The sequence below is a fragment of the Arachis hypogaea genome, chromosome 3 (genome assembly GCF_003086295.3).
Source record: "Arachis hypogaea cultivar Tifrunner chromosome 3, arahy.Tifrunner.gnm2.J5K5, whole genome shotgun sequence".
NCBI lineage: Eukaryota > Viridiplantae > Streptophyta > Magnoliopsida > Fabales > Fabaceae > Arachis > Arachis hypogaea.
The window spans coordinates 70,342,338-70,354,576 of record NC_092038.1 but is presented as its reverse complement, the minus strand read 5'-3'; the positions used below and the strand labels follow the sequence as shown (position 1 = coordinate 70,354,576).

Below are 12,239 nucleotides of genomic sequence, written 5' to 3'. Positions count from 1 at the left end.
GAGATCATATTGACTTGTTGGGTCAATATTTTGTTATGAGCCAGTATGGCATTCAGAGCATCAATTTCAAGAACTCCTCTCTTTTGAGGCATCCCATTACTCACAGGATTCCTCTCAGAGGTATACATGAACTGGTTATTTGCAACCATTTCAATAAGTTCCTGTGCTTCTGCAGGCATTTTCTTTAGGTGAATGGATCCACCTGTAGAGTGGTCCAGTGACATCTTGGAAAATTTAGACAGACCATCATAGAATATATCTAATGTGGTCCATTTTGAAAGCATGTCAGAAGGACACTTTTTGGTCAGTTGCTTGTATCTTTCCCAAGCTTCATAGAAGGACTCACCATCTTTTTGTCTGAAGGTCTGAACATCCACTCTAAGCTTGCTCAGCTTTTGAGGAGGAAAGAACTTAGCTAAGAAAGTCGTGACCAGCTTATCCCAAGAGTCCAAGCTATCTCTAGGTTGTGAGTCCAACCATGTTCTAGCTCTGTCCCTTACAACAAAAGGGAAAAGCATAAGCTTGTAGACTTCAGGATCAACTCCATTGGTCTTAACATTATCACAGATCTGCAAGAACTCAGTTAAAAACTGATAAGGGTCTTCTGATGGAAGCCCATGAAACTTGCAGTTCTGTTGCAATAGAGAAACTAATTGAGGCTTTAGCTCAAAATTGTTTGCTCCTATTGTAGGGATTGAGATGCTTCTTCCATAGAAGTTGGAAGTTGGTGTAGTAAAATCACCAAGCATCTTCCTTGCGTTGTTGTTTGGTTCGGCCATAATTGTTTCTTTTGCTGCTTCCTAATCAAAAATTCCAGTGAGGTCATCTTCAGAGTTTTGTGCTTTAGCTGCTCTTAGCTTCCTCTTCATAATCCTTTCAGGTTCAGGATCAGCTTCAACAAGTATGTCTTTATCTTTGTTCCTGCTCATACGAAATAGTATAAAACAAAGAAAATATGAAATCCTCTATGTTACAGTATAGAGATTCCTTGAGGTGTCAGAGGAAAACAAGAATAGAAGAAGGAGGTAGGTAAAATTTTGAACACACTAAGAGAGATAGAGTTCGAATTGACAGTGGATGAGGAATGTTAGTGTTTAGATAGAAAAAGATAAGAGAGGGGGGAGAATTTTCGAAAATAAAAAAAGAATAAAATTTAAAATAAATTTTTGAAAAATTGGTTGTGATTTTGAAAAAGATAAGAAATAAATTTGAAAAAGATAATAAGTTAGAGCAAGATTTTTAAATCAAGGATTTTTTTAAAAAGAAGGTATGATTTGAAAAAGATATGTTTGAAAAGATATGATTGAAATTTATTTTGAAAAATATTTGAAAAGGAAATTAAAAAGATTTGATTTTTTTTTAAAAAGATAAATTTGAAAAGATATGATTTTGAAAAAGATATGATTGAAAATATTTGATTTGAAAAAGATTTGATTTTGAAAAATTATGAAGATTTGAAAAGGATTTGATTTGAAAACAAAATTCCTCTCCTTGTGTCATCCTGGCGTTAAACGCCCAGGAGCTGCATGTTTTGGGCATTTAATGCCCAATTGCTGCATGGTTTGGGCGTTTAAACGCCCAGCCAGGTACCCTGGCTGGCGTTTAAATGCCAGTTTTCCTTCCTTATTGGGCATTTAAACGCCCAACCAGGTACCCTGGCTGGCGTTTGAATGCCAGTTTTCCTTCTTCACTGGGCATTTTAAACGCCCAGCTTTTTCTCTGTAATTCCTCTGCTTTATGTTCTTGGATCTTCATTTTGCTAAATCCTTTATTCAAGAAGATATGTTTTCAATTTTGAAAAACAACAAAATGAGTCAAAACATATAATTCTTGGATCAAAACACAAGATATATGCAGGAACATTATGAACGTCAAGATGAACACCAAGAACAATCTTAAAGATCAAGATGAACATCAAGAACTCAGTTTTCTTAATGAAAGAAAACATGGAGGACACCAAACTTAGAACTTTCTCATGTTTGGGCCATATGAATGCAAGAATGCATATGTAGAACATCATGCAGTGCAATTCAATAAATCATGAAGATCAAATAAGGCAATTCATCAAGAACGACTTGAAGATCATCAAGAACACAATATATGTGTTTCAAAAATTGCAAGACAATTAAAATCATGCAATTGACACCAAACATAAAATTTGGCCCTAGATTCAAACAAGAACCATGGACTATTTTTGTGTTTTATGATTTTATGAATTTTTTTTGGTTTTTTCGAAAATTATTTTTGGAAAAACAAAAAAAAAAGGAAAATTTTTTTGAAAGATTTTTTTGAAAACTTTTTGAAAATAAAATAAAGGAAAATTACCTAATCTGAGCAACAAGATGAACCGTTAGTTGTCCAAACTCGAACAATCCCCGGCAACGGCGCCAAAAACTTGGTGCACGAAATTGTGATCTCTAACAATGGCGCTCAACTTGGTATGCGCGTTCATAATCTCAGCACTTTCTTCACAACTCCGCACAACTAACCAACAAGTGCACTGGGTCATCCAAATAATAAACCTTACGTGAGTAAGGGTTGATCACACGGAGATTGTCGGCTTGAAGCAAGCTATGGTCACCTTGTAAATCTCAGTCAGGCAGATTAAAATGGTTATGGAGTTTTAATAATTAAAAAGATAAATAAATAGAAAATAAAGATAGAGATACTTATGTAAATCGTTGGTGGAAATTTCAGATAAGCGTATGGAGATGCTTCATCCTTCTTGAATCTCTGCTTTCCTACTGTCTTCATCCAATCCTTTATACTCCTTTCTATGACAAGCTATATGTAGGGCATCACCATTGTCAATGGCTACTTCCCGTTTTCTCAGTGAAAATGGTCCAAAATGCGCTGTCACCGCACAGCTAATCATCTATCGGTTCTCGATCATGTTGGAATAGGATTTACTATCCTTTTGCGTCTATCAGTACGCCCAACACTTGCGAGTTTGAAGCTTGTCACAGTCATCCCTTCCCAGATCCTACTTGGAATACCATAGACAAGGTTTAGACTTTCCGAATCTCAGGAATGGCCGCCAATAATTCTAGCTTATACCACGAAGACTCCGATCTTTCGGAATGGAGGCTAAGAGATACACGCTGAATCATAAGTAGAACGGAAGTGGTTGTCAGTCAAGTGTTCATAGGTGAGAATAATGATAAGTGTCATGGATCATCATATTCATCAGGTTGAAGTGCGAGTGAATATCTTAGAACAAGAACAAGCTTGAATTAAATAGAAAATAGTAGTAATTGCATTAATACTCGAGGAACAGTAGAGCTCCACACCTTAATCTATGGTGTGTAGAAACTCCACCGTTGAAAATACATAAGTGATGAATGTAGGCATGGCCGTGAGGATAGCCCCCAATGTCTAAGGAAAACGTTCCAAAGATGTCAAGCTCCCAAGATGAAAATACAATAGTAAAAGGTCCTATTTATAATGAAACTAGCTACTAGGGTTTACAGTAATAGGTAAATGATGCAGAAATCCACTTCCGGGTCCACTTGGTGTGTGCTTGGGCTGAGCATTGAACTTTACACGTGTAGAGACTTCTTTTGGAGTTTAACTCTGGTTTGTAACGTGTTTCTGGCATTTAACTCCAACTTTTATGCCAGTTTTGGCGTTTTAACTTCGGAATAGGGCAGAGAAGTGGCGTTTTAACGCCATTTTACGTCGTCAAAACTTGCGCAAAGTATGAGCTATTATATATTGCTGGAAAGCCCTGGATGTCTAATTTCCAACGCATTTAAGAGTGTGCCATTTGAAGTTTTGTAGCTCCAGAAAATCCACTTCGAGTGCAAGGAGGTCTGAATCCAACAGCATCTGCAGTCCTTTGTCAGCCTCTGAATCAGATTTTTGCTCAGGTCCCTCAATTTCAGCCAGAAAATACCTGAAATCACAGAAAAATACACAAACTCATAGTAAAGTCCAGAAATGTAAATTTTGCATAAAAACTAATAAAAACATCCGAAAAGTAGCTAGATCCTATTAAAAACTACCTAAAAATAATGCCAAAAAGCGTATCAATTATCCGCTCATCAATGTTGTGTTGAAAGATATGAAAATTGAGTGAGTGTGATCTTGTTGTTTGAAGCTATATATAAATCAGTAAACGTATGTTTTATGATTTGCATTTTAATCCTTACAATGATGGTTGCCCAATGCCCAATGTTATCAATTCACTTCATTTTGGGATTTTTATTTTGTATATTCTCTATTTTTTTCTAAAATTGTTATACTTTATAGCATGAAATCAAGCATGTGTTTTTTTATAGAGACTTCTTATTTCTTTAAAAAGCTATGTAAGTTTAACTTGATGAAAATGTATTAACCCTGCAATGACCCAACTTCCAACACATCATGATCATACCAAAAGTAAGGCGTTACCAACCAAATTTCTTTATTCGCATTAATCCATCGATAGTTTTTTCAAAAAGTTAAAATTTTTCCATTAAGAACATATAACGCATATTTACATACTTAATATTAATAATATATTATAGTATTATATACAAAACCTACCCCCTTTGAATAAAACTTTAAATAACAAGGAGAGGAAAAAATAAATAGGTATGAACTTTAGTTACAAAGATTATAAGTGAGTAATAGCATGAACTTTAGTTGGTATTAAATGTTCTCTCTAGAGGCCTTGATTATCTGAATTACTAGAGGGTCATGATTTCGGTTGATCTAGTCACCATATAATAATGGAGGTCGAGAATTTTGGATGGGACCTTAGGTTAAATTATGAATGCTTGAGGACCATAAGGTGTGATTTTAGTCTTCGGGTACAAGAGCTGGACAAAACTCAATTTTGCTGTATAGAGTGTTGCCGTTAGGGCTGTTGGAACTCAGGGAGATTTTTGATTGACGAGGATGAATAAATAAGTTCTTAATGGCAAATTATCATAGTGGAGTTGTGGAAGCACGATGATTTTGAGGGATTTAGGGCTGTCATGATGTGAAAGAAGAGTTTTGGGAGGTAAGATTGTTTCGAGGGTTGACGGAGGATCGAGGAATGGGAATTTGAGATAAGAAGCTGATGAGTTCGGATTCACTCCCCTCCCAATAAAATTGATGATTCTGCTCTTTGGCAAGCGCACCAAAATTATCGTCAAGTAATAACCCGCAGTAGAATGGGATCGTATCCACAGAGATTGGTATATTCGAACAATTTTAATTAATTGGTGAATTACTTAAGCTTAAACAGAATAAGTTGTAAGTGCAGAATCATTAATGGCGGAAACATAAATGGCAAAGGAATAAAGGAAAGCAATAAAGTGCAGAAATAGAAATAGCAAGAATGTAAAAGGGAGTGGGAATTCGCAGAATGTAAATGAAAGCTATAAAAGAATGGGGGAGTTAAGAATGAGGGAATTCATTGAGATCAGGAGATATTGTCTCTTTGGATTAAATCCAGCTTATATCCTCTTCAATCATGCAACTCATTGACCTCTTGGCAATCATGATTGATTGAGCCCCAATCCCTTGGTGACTCAATCTCTCAGATCTTGATCAATAGCCAATTCCTTGGTCTAATTGCTCATGAAGAGAGATATGCTTGGTCCCAGATTATACCACACATCCTTGTAGGTCCAGGTAGAAGGAGGATTATAGGTCACCATATCCAAACACCAAAACCCAGATTCTACTCAAGTGTGAGAAGAGATTTCTAGCATGGTTTCATGTTCCCTTTTCCAAGGTTCCCATGAAACCCATTTTGCATTCAATCTCTTTTCCAAGATAATTGAACACTAAGCATGAAAATCGAAATTCCTTCTAGCAAATCAAAGAGAAGATGAAGAGAAGAAGAAATTCACCATCATTAATCCTTCAAGTACAATAGAGCTCCCTCTCTCAAAGAGAGGGAATTTAGCTTCTCATAGCTCAGAAAGAAAGTACAAAAGATGGAAGTGATGAAGTGTAAAAAGTGAAAAAGTGAATTCAAAAGTAAAACTCTACAATCCCCTTGAGATAGTGATCTGCGTCTCCCTCTGTATTTCCAATACTTCCAAGGGTATTTATACTACTCCAAGATCTAGACATAAAGGAAATTACAAAAGTGAAAAGAAAATTACAATTTAGAGGGAAAAGAAACTCAACAAACGTGATCTTCCAGCTAGCGTGTGACTGGCGCTCCCCTGGTGTGTCACGCTCTCTTCGTTTCAAGCTTCGCGTGCCACGCCTCACCCTCTAAGTGGCACGCCTTCCTCTATCAAATCCCTAGCGTGCCACACCTTTGAGCCAAAGTGGCACGCCCAGGGCATTTTAAAGTCCTCAAGTAGGTTGGCCTGCCACGCCTTCAACACCAAGTGACACGCGCAGGCCATTTTCCACATCTTCATGCTTCTGGAAACTTGTACCAGCGTGGCACGCCCAGGGTCTGGTGTGCCACGCCCCTCTAAATGCTTCATCCTCTTGCTGGCATGCCACGCCTCATCATCCAAGTGGCATGCCCAGTTCATTTGGCCCTTTATCTCCTCCTCTGGAAAACACTACCAGCGTGCCACGCCATAAGACTGGCGTCCCACGCCCTTCACTTGCCTTGGATCCAAAGGTTGGCGTGCCATGCCTGGACATTCAAGTGGCATGCCAAAGTGGGATAATTGAGCTGGCGTGCCACGCCTTCGATACCAAGTGGCACACCCAGCTTTGTTTGGCCTCCTTCAATGCTGGCGTGCCACGCCTGATCATTCAAGTGGCACGCCTTAGTGAGACTTCTTGAGCTGGCGTGCCACGCCTTCGACACCAAGTGGCACGCCTAGCTTTTTGCTTTGCCTTCTTTGTCATTGGCGTGCCATGCCTGGTTGCTCACGTGGCATGCCCAGACCTCATTAGCCTTCAATCCCTTCTATGGATTCTTGTACCAGCGTGCCACGCCATGTTGCTCAAGTGGCACGCCCATTCAATTGTGGGTCTCTTTGGCTTGGCGTGCCACACCTTGATCCTCAAGTGGCACACCCAAGTGAATTCTGGAACTGGCATGCCATGCCTTCGATACAAAGTGGCACGCCCTAGTGATGACTCTTCTAGTTAATTAGTTGGCATGCCACGCCCCTTTGATGGTCTTCATTGTTGCTCTCTGGAATGTTGTACCAGTGTGCCACGCCCAGCTTCTGGCGTGCCATGCCAATACATTTTTGTGGTGTTTGTTCCAAGTGGCACGCCTGCTTCACACGCCCATTTGTTTAGTTGTTTCCTTCCCATTTTTGATGTCTTTTTTGCCTAAAATTCAACACAAACTCATTTCAAAGCAATGTACTATGATATTAATCAATTAAGGCATGAATTGCAATAATTAAATGAGATTATGCCTCCTTTATGGTCCTTTTTATGCAAGAAAAATGGTAGATGATGTAAGTCATCACAACACCAAACTTAAGCTTTGCTTGTCCCAAGCAAATCAATGTGAGTGGTCATTTTGTGAATTGAGACTTGAGCTTGAATGGATGCAATATAACTAAGAATGGGACTAAGTGTTCAACACATGCATGAATGCTTTGAATGTCACAAAGAGTCCCTAGATCCTTGAGGGTTCTTCCAAGTATGTGCCTCAGGGTCCTTTTCATTGATTGTCACCTTGAAGTAGTAAAAGTTAGCTCATTCTATTTTTGGTTTTGCTTATTTTCTGTTCATTAACCACTGGTGCACGAAATTATGATCATGAATGGCACCCTCAATATGGTACGCTCAATTGCAATCGCAACTCTTTATCACAACTTTGCACAACTAACCAGCAAGTGCACTGGGTCGTCCAAGTAATAAACCTTACGCGAGTAAGGGTCGATCCCACGGAGATTGTTGGTATGAAGCAAGCTATGGTCATCTTGTAAATCTCAGTCAGGCGGATTCAAATAGTTATGGAGGATTAATGATTAAAAGATGAATAAAACATAAAATAAAGATAGAGATACTTATGTAATTCATTGGTGAGAATTTCAGATAAGCGTATGGAGATGCTTTGTCCCTTCCGTCTCTCTGCTTTCCTACTGTCTTCATCCAATCCTTCTTACTCCTTTCCGTGGCAAGCTGTATGTTGGGCATCACCGTGGTCAATGGCTACAGTCCCGTCCTCTCAGTGAAAATGTTCAACGCGCTCTGTCACAGCACGGCTATTCATCTGTCGGTTCTCGATCATGTCGGAATAGAATCCAGTGATTCTTTTGAGTCTGTCACTAACGCCCCACAATTGCGAGTTTGAAGCTAGTCACAGTCATTCAATCCTTGAATCCTACTCAGAATACCACAGACAAGGTTTAGACCTTCGGGATTCTCTTGAATGCCGCCATCAATTCTAGCTTATACCACGAAGATTCTGATTAAGGAATCCAAGAGATATCCACTCAATCTAAGGTAGAACAGAGATGGTTGTCAGGCACACGTTCATAGGTGAGAATGATGATGAGTGTCACGGATCATCACATTCATCAAGTTGAGGAACAAGTGATATCTTAGAACAAGAATAAGCTGAATTGAATAGAAGAACAATAGTAATTGCATTAATACTCGAGGTACAGCAGATCTCCACACCTTAATCTATGGTGTGTAGAAACTCCACCATTGAAAATACATAAGAACAAGGTCTAGGCATGGCCGTGAGGCCAGCCTCCTATAATCTAAGAACTAGACATCCAAATCCTAAGATCTAAAGTGATCTAAAGATTTCAGGATGTAAAATACAATAGTAAAAGGTCTTATTTGTAGATAACTAGTAGTTTAGGGTTTACAAAAATGAGTAAATGACATAAAAATCTACTTCCGGGCCCACTTGGTGTGTGCTTGGGCTGAGCATTGAAGCTTTCATGTGTAGAGACTTTTCTTGGAGTTAAACGCCAGAATTCTTGAGCTGATTTGGAACGCCGGTTTCGGCCATTAAATCTCGGGCAAAATATGGACTATTATACATTTCTGGAAAGCCCAGGTTGTCTAATTTCCAACGCAATTGAGAGCGCGCCAATTGGGCTTCTGTAGCTCAAGAAAATTCACTTCGAGTGCAGGGAGGTCAGAATCCAACAGCATCTGCAGTCCTTTTTAGCCTCTGAATCAGATTTTTGCTCAGGTCCCTCAATTTCAGCCAGAAAATACCTGAAATCATAGAAAAACACACAAACTCATAGTAAAGTCTAGAAAAGTGAATTTTAAATAAAAACTAATAAAAATATAATAAAAACTAAAACATATTAAAAATAATGCCAAAAAGCGTATAAATTATCCGCTCATCACAACACCAAACTTAAATTGTTGCTTGTCCCCAAGCAACTGAAAATCAAATAAGATAAAAAGAAGAGAATATGCAATGAATTCCAAAAACATCTATGAAGATCAGTATTGGCTTTTAGCTTTTTGCCTCTAAACAGTTTTGGCATCTCACTCTATCCTTTGAAATTCAGAATGATTGGCTTCTATAGGAACTCAGAATCCAGATAGTGTTATTGATTCTCCTAGTTAAGTATGATGATTCTTGAACACAGTTACTTTATGAGTCTTGGCTGTGGCCCAAAGCACTCTGTCTTCCAGTATTACCACCGGATACATACATGCTACAGACACATAACTGGGTGAACCTTTTCAGATTGTGACTCAGCTTCGCTAGAGTCCCCAATTAGAGGTGTCCAGGGTTCTTAAGCATACTCTTTTTGCCTTGGATCATGACTTTATTTTTACCCTTGCCTTTTGGTTTAAAGGGCTATTGGCTTTTTCTGCTTGCTTTCTCTCTCTCTCTTTTTTTTTCGCACATAATCTCTTTTTTTTTGAATTCACTGCTTTTTCTTGCTTCAATAATCATTTTTATGATTTTTCAGATCTTCAATAACATGTCTCCTTTTTTTCATCATTCTTTCAAGAGCCAACATTCATGAACAACAAATTCAAAAGACATATGCACTTTTCAAGCATACATTCAGAAGTCAAAGTATTGCCACCACATCAAAATAATTAATCTGTTATAAAATTTGAAATTCATGCAATTCTTCTCTTTTCCAATTAAGAACATTTTTCATTTAAGAAAGGTGATGGATTCATAGGACATTCATAACTTTAAGGCATAGACACTAAGACACTAATGATCATAAGACACAAACATAAATAAGCATAAGCATAAAAAATTCGAAAAACAGAAAAATAAAGAACAAGGAGATTAAAGAACAGGTCCACCTTAGTGATGGCGGCTTGTTCTTCCTCTTGAAGATCTTATGGAGTGCTTGAGCTCCTCAATGTCTCTTCCTTGCCTTTGTTGCTCCTCTCTCATGATTCTTTGATCTTCTCTAATTTCATGGAGGAGAATGGAATGTTCTTGGTGATCCACCCTTAGTTGTCCCATGTTGGAACTCAATTCTCCTAGGGAGGTGTTGATGTGCTCCCAATAGTTTTGTGGAGGAAAGTGCATCCCTTGAGGCATCTTAGGGATTTCATGATGAGTGGGATCTCTTGTTTGCTCCATCCTCTTCTTAGTGATGGGCTTGTCCTCATGAATGAGGATGTCTCCCTCCATGTTAATTCCAACTGAATTATAGAGGTGACAAATGAGATGAGGGAAGGCTAACCTTGCTAAGGTAGAGGACTTGTCCGCCACCTTATAAAGTTCTTGGGATATAACCTCATGAACTTCTACTTCCTCTCCAATCATGATGCTATGAATCATGATAGCCCGATCTATAGTAACTTCGGAACGGTTGCTAGTGGGAATGATTGAGCGTTGGATAAACTCCAACCATCCCCTAGCCACGGGCTTGAGGTCATGCCTTCTCAGTTGAACCGGCTTCCCTCTTGAATCTCTCTTCCATTGAGCGCCCTCTTCACAAATGTCTATGAGGACTTGGTCCAACCTTTGATCAAAGTTGACCCTTCTAGTGTAGGCGTGTTCATCTCCTTGCATCATGGGCAAGTTGAATGCCAACCTTACATTTTCCGGACTAAAATCTAAGCATTTCCCCCGAACCATTGTAAGCCAATTCTTTGGGTCCGGGTTCACACTTTGATCATGGTTCTTGGTGATCCATGCATTGGCATAGAACTCTTGAACCATTAAGATTCCGACTTGTTGAATGGGGTTGGTAAGAACTTCCCAACCTCTTCTTCGGATCTCATGTCAGATCTCCAGATATTCACTCTTTTTGAGTTTGAAAGGGACCCCGGGGATCACCTTCTTCATGGCCACAACTTCATGGAAGTGGTCTTGATGCACTCTTGAGATGAATCTCTCCATCTCCCATGACTCGGAGGTGGAAGCTTTTGCCTTCCCTTTCATTTTTCTAGAGGTTTTTCTGGCCTTAGATGCCATAAATGGTTATGGAAAAACAAAAAGCAATACTTTTAGCACACCAAACTTAAAAGGTTTGCTCCTCCTCGAGCAAAAGAAGAAAGAAGAGAGTAAAAGAAGAAGAAATAGAGGAGATGGAAGTGGCTTTGTTTTTCGGCCAAGGGGGGAGAAGTAGTTTGTAGGTTATGTGAAAATGAAGGAGTGAAGATGGGTTTATATAGGGGTGGAGAGAGGGGTAGGGTTCGGCCAATATGGGTGGGTTTGGGAGGGAAAGTGGTTTGAATTTGAATGGTGAGGTAGGTGGGGTTTTATGAAGGATGGATGTGAGTGGTGAAGAGAATGGTGGGATTTGATAGGTGAGGGGTTTTTGGGAAAGAGGTGTTGAGGTGATTGGTGAATGGGTGAAGAAGAGAGAGAGTGGTGGGATAGGTGGGGATCCTGTGGGGTCCACAGATCCTGAGGTGTCAAGGATAATTCATCCTTGCACCAAGTGGCGAGCAAAAATGCTCCTTCTGCCAATCCTGGAGATAAACGCGGGGCTGGTGCCTATAGATGGCGTTTAACGCCAGCTTCTTTCCCATTCCTGGTGTTAAACGCCATTCTGGTGCCCCTTTCTGGCGTTAAACTCCCAGAATGGTGCCAGACTGGGCGTTAAACGCCCATTTTGCTATCTTCACTGGCGTTTAAATTTTCCTCCATGGTGTGCTATTTTTCTTTCTGTTTTTCATTCTGTTTTTGCTTTTTCAATTGATTTTGTGACTTCCCATGATCATCAACCTATAGAAAACATAAAATAACAATGGAAAATAGATAAATATAACATTTTGTTGCCTCCCAACAAGTGCTTCTTTAATGTCACTAGCTTGACAGTGGGCTCTCATGGAGCCTTACAGATACTCAGAGCAATGTTGGAACCTCCAAACACCAAACTTAGAGTTTGAATGTGGGGGTTCAACACCAAACATAGAATTTGGTT

The 12,239-nt window shown here is 39.3% G+C and overlaps 1 non-coding gene across 1 annotated transcript; it reads left to right on the top strand.

The window, feature by feature from the left end:
• The first annotated feature begins 278 nt into the window (after positions 1–278).
• LOC112792939 (small nucleolar RNA R71) lies at positions 279–386 on the top strand. The gene has a single exon (XR_003197656.1). It is a non-coding gene; the product is annotated as a small nucleolar RNA R71 (small nucleolar RNA).
• The last annotated feature ends 11,853 nt before the right edge of the window (positions 387–12,239 follow it).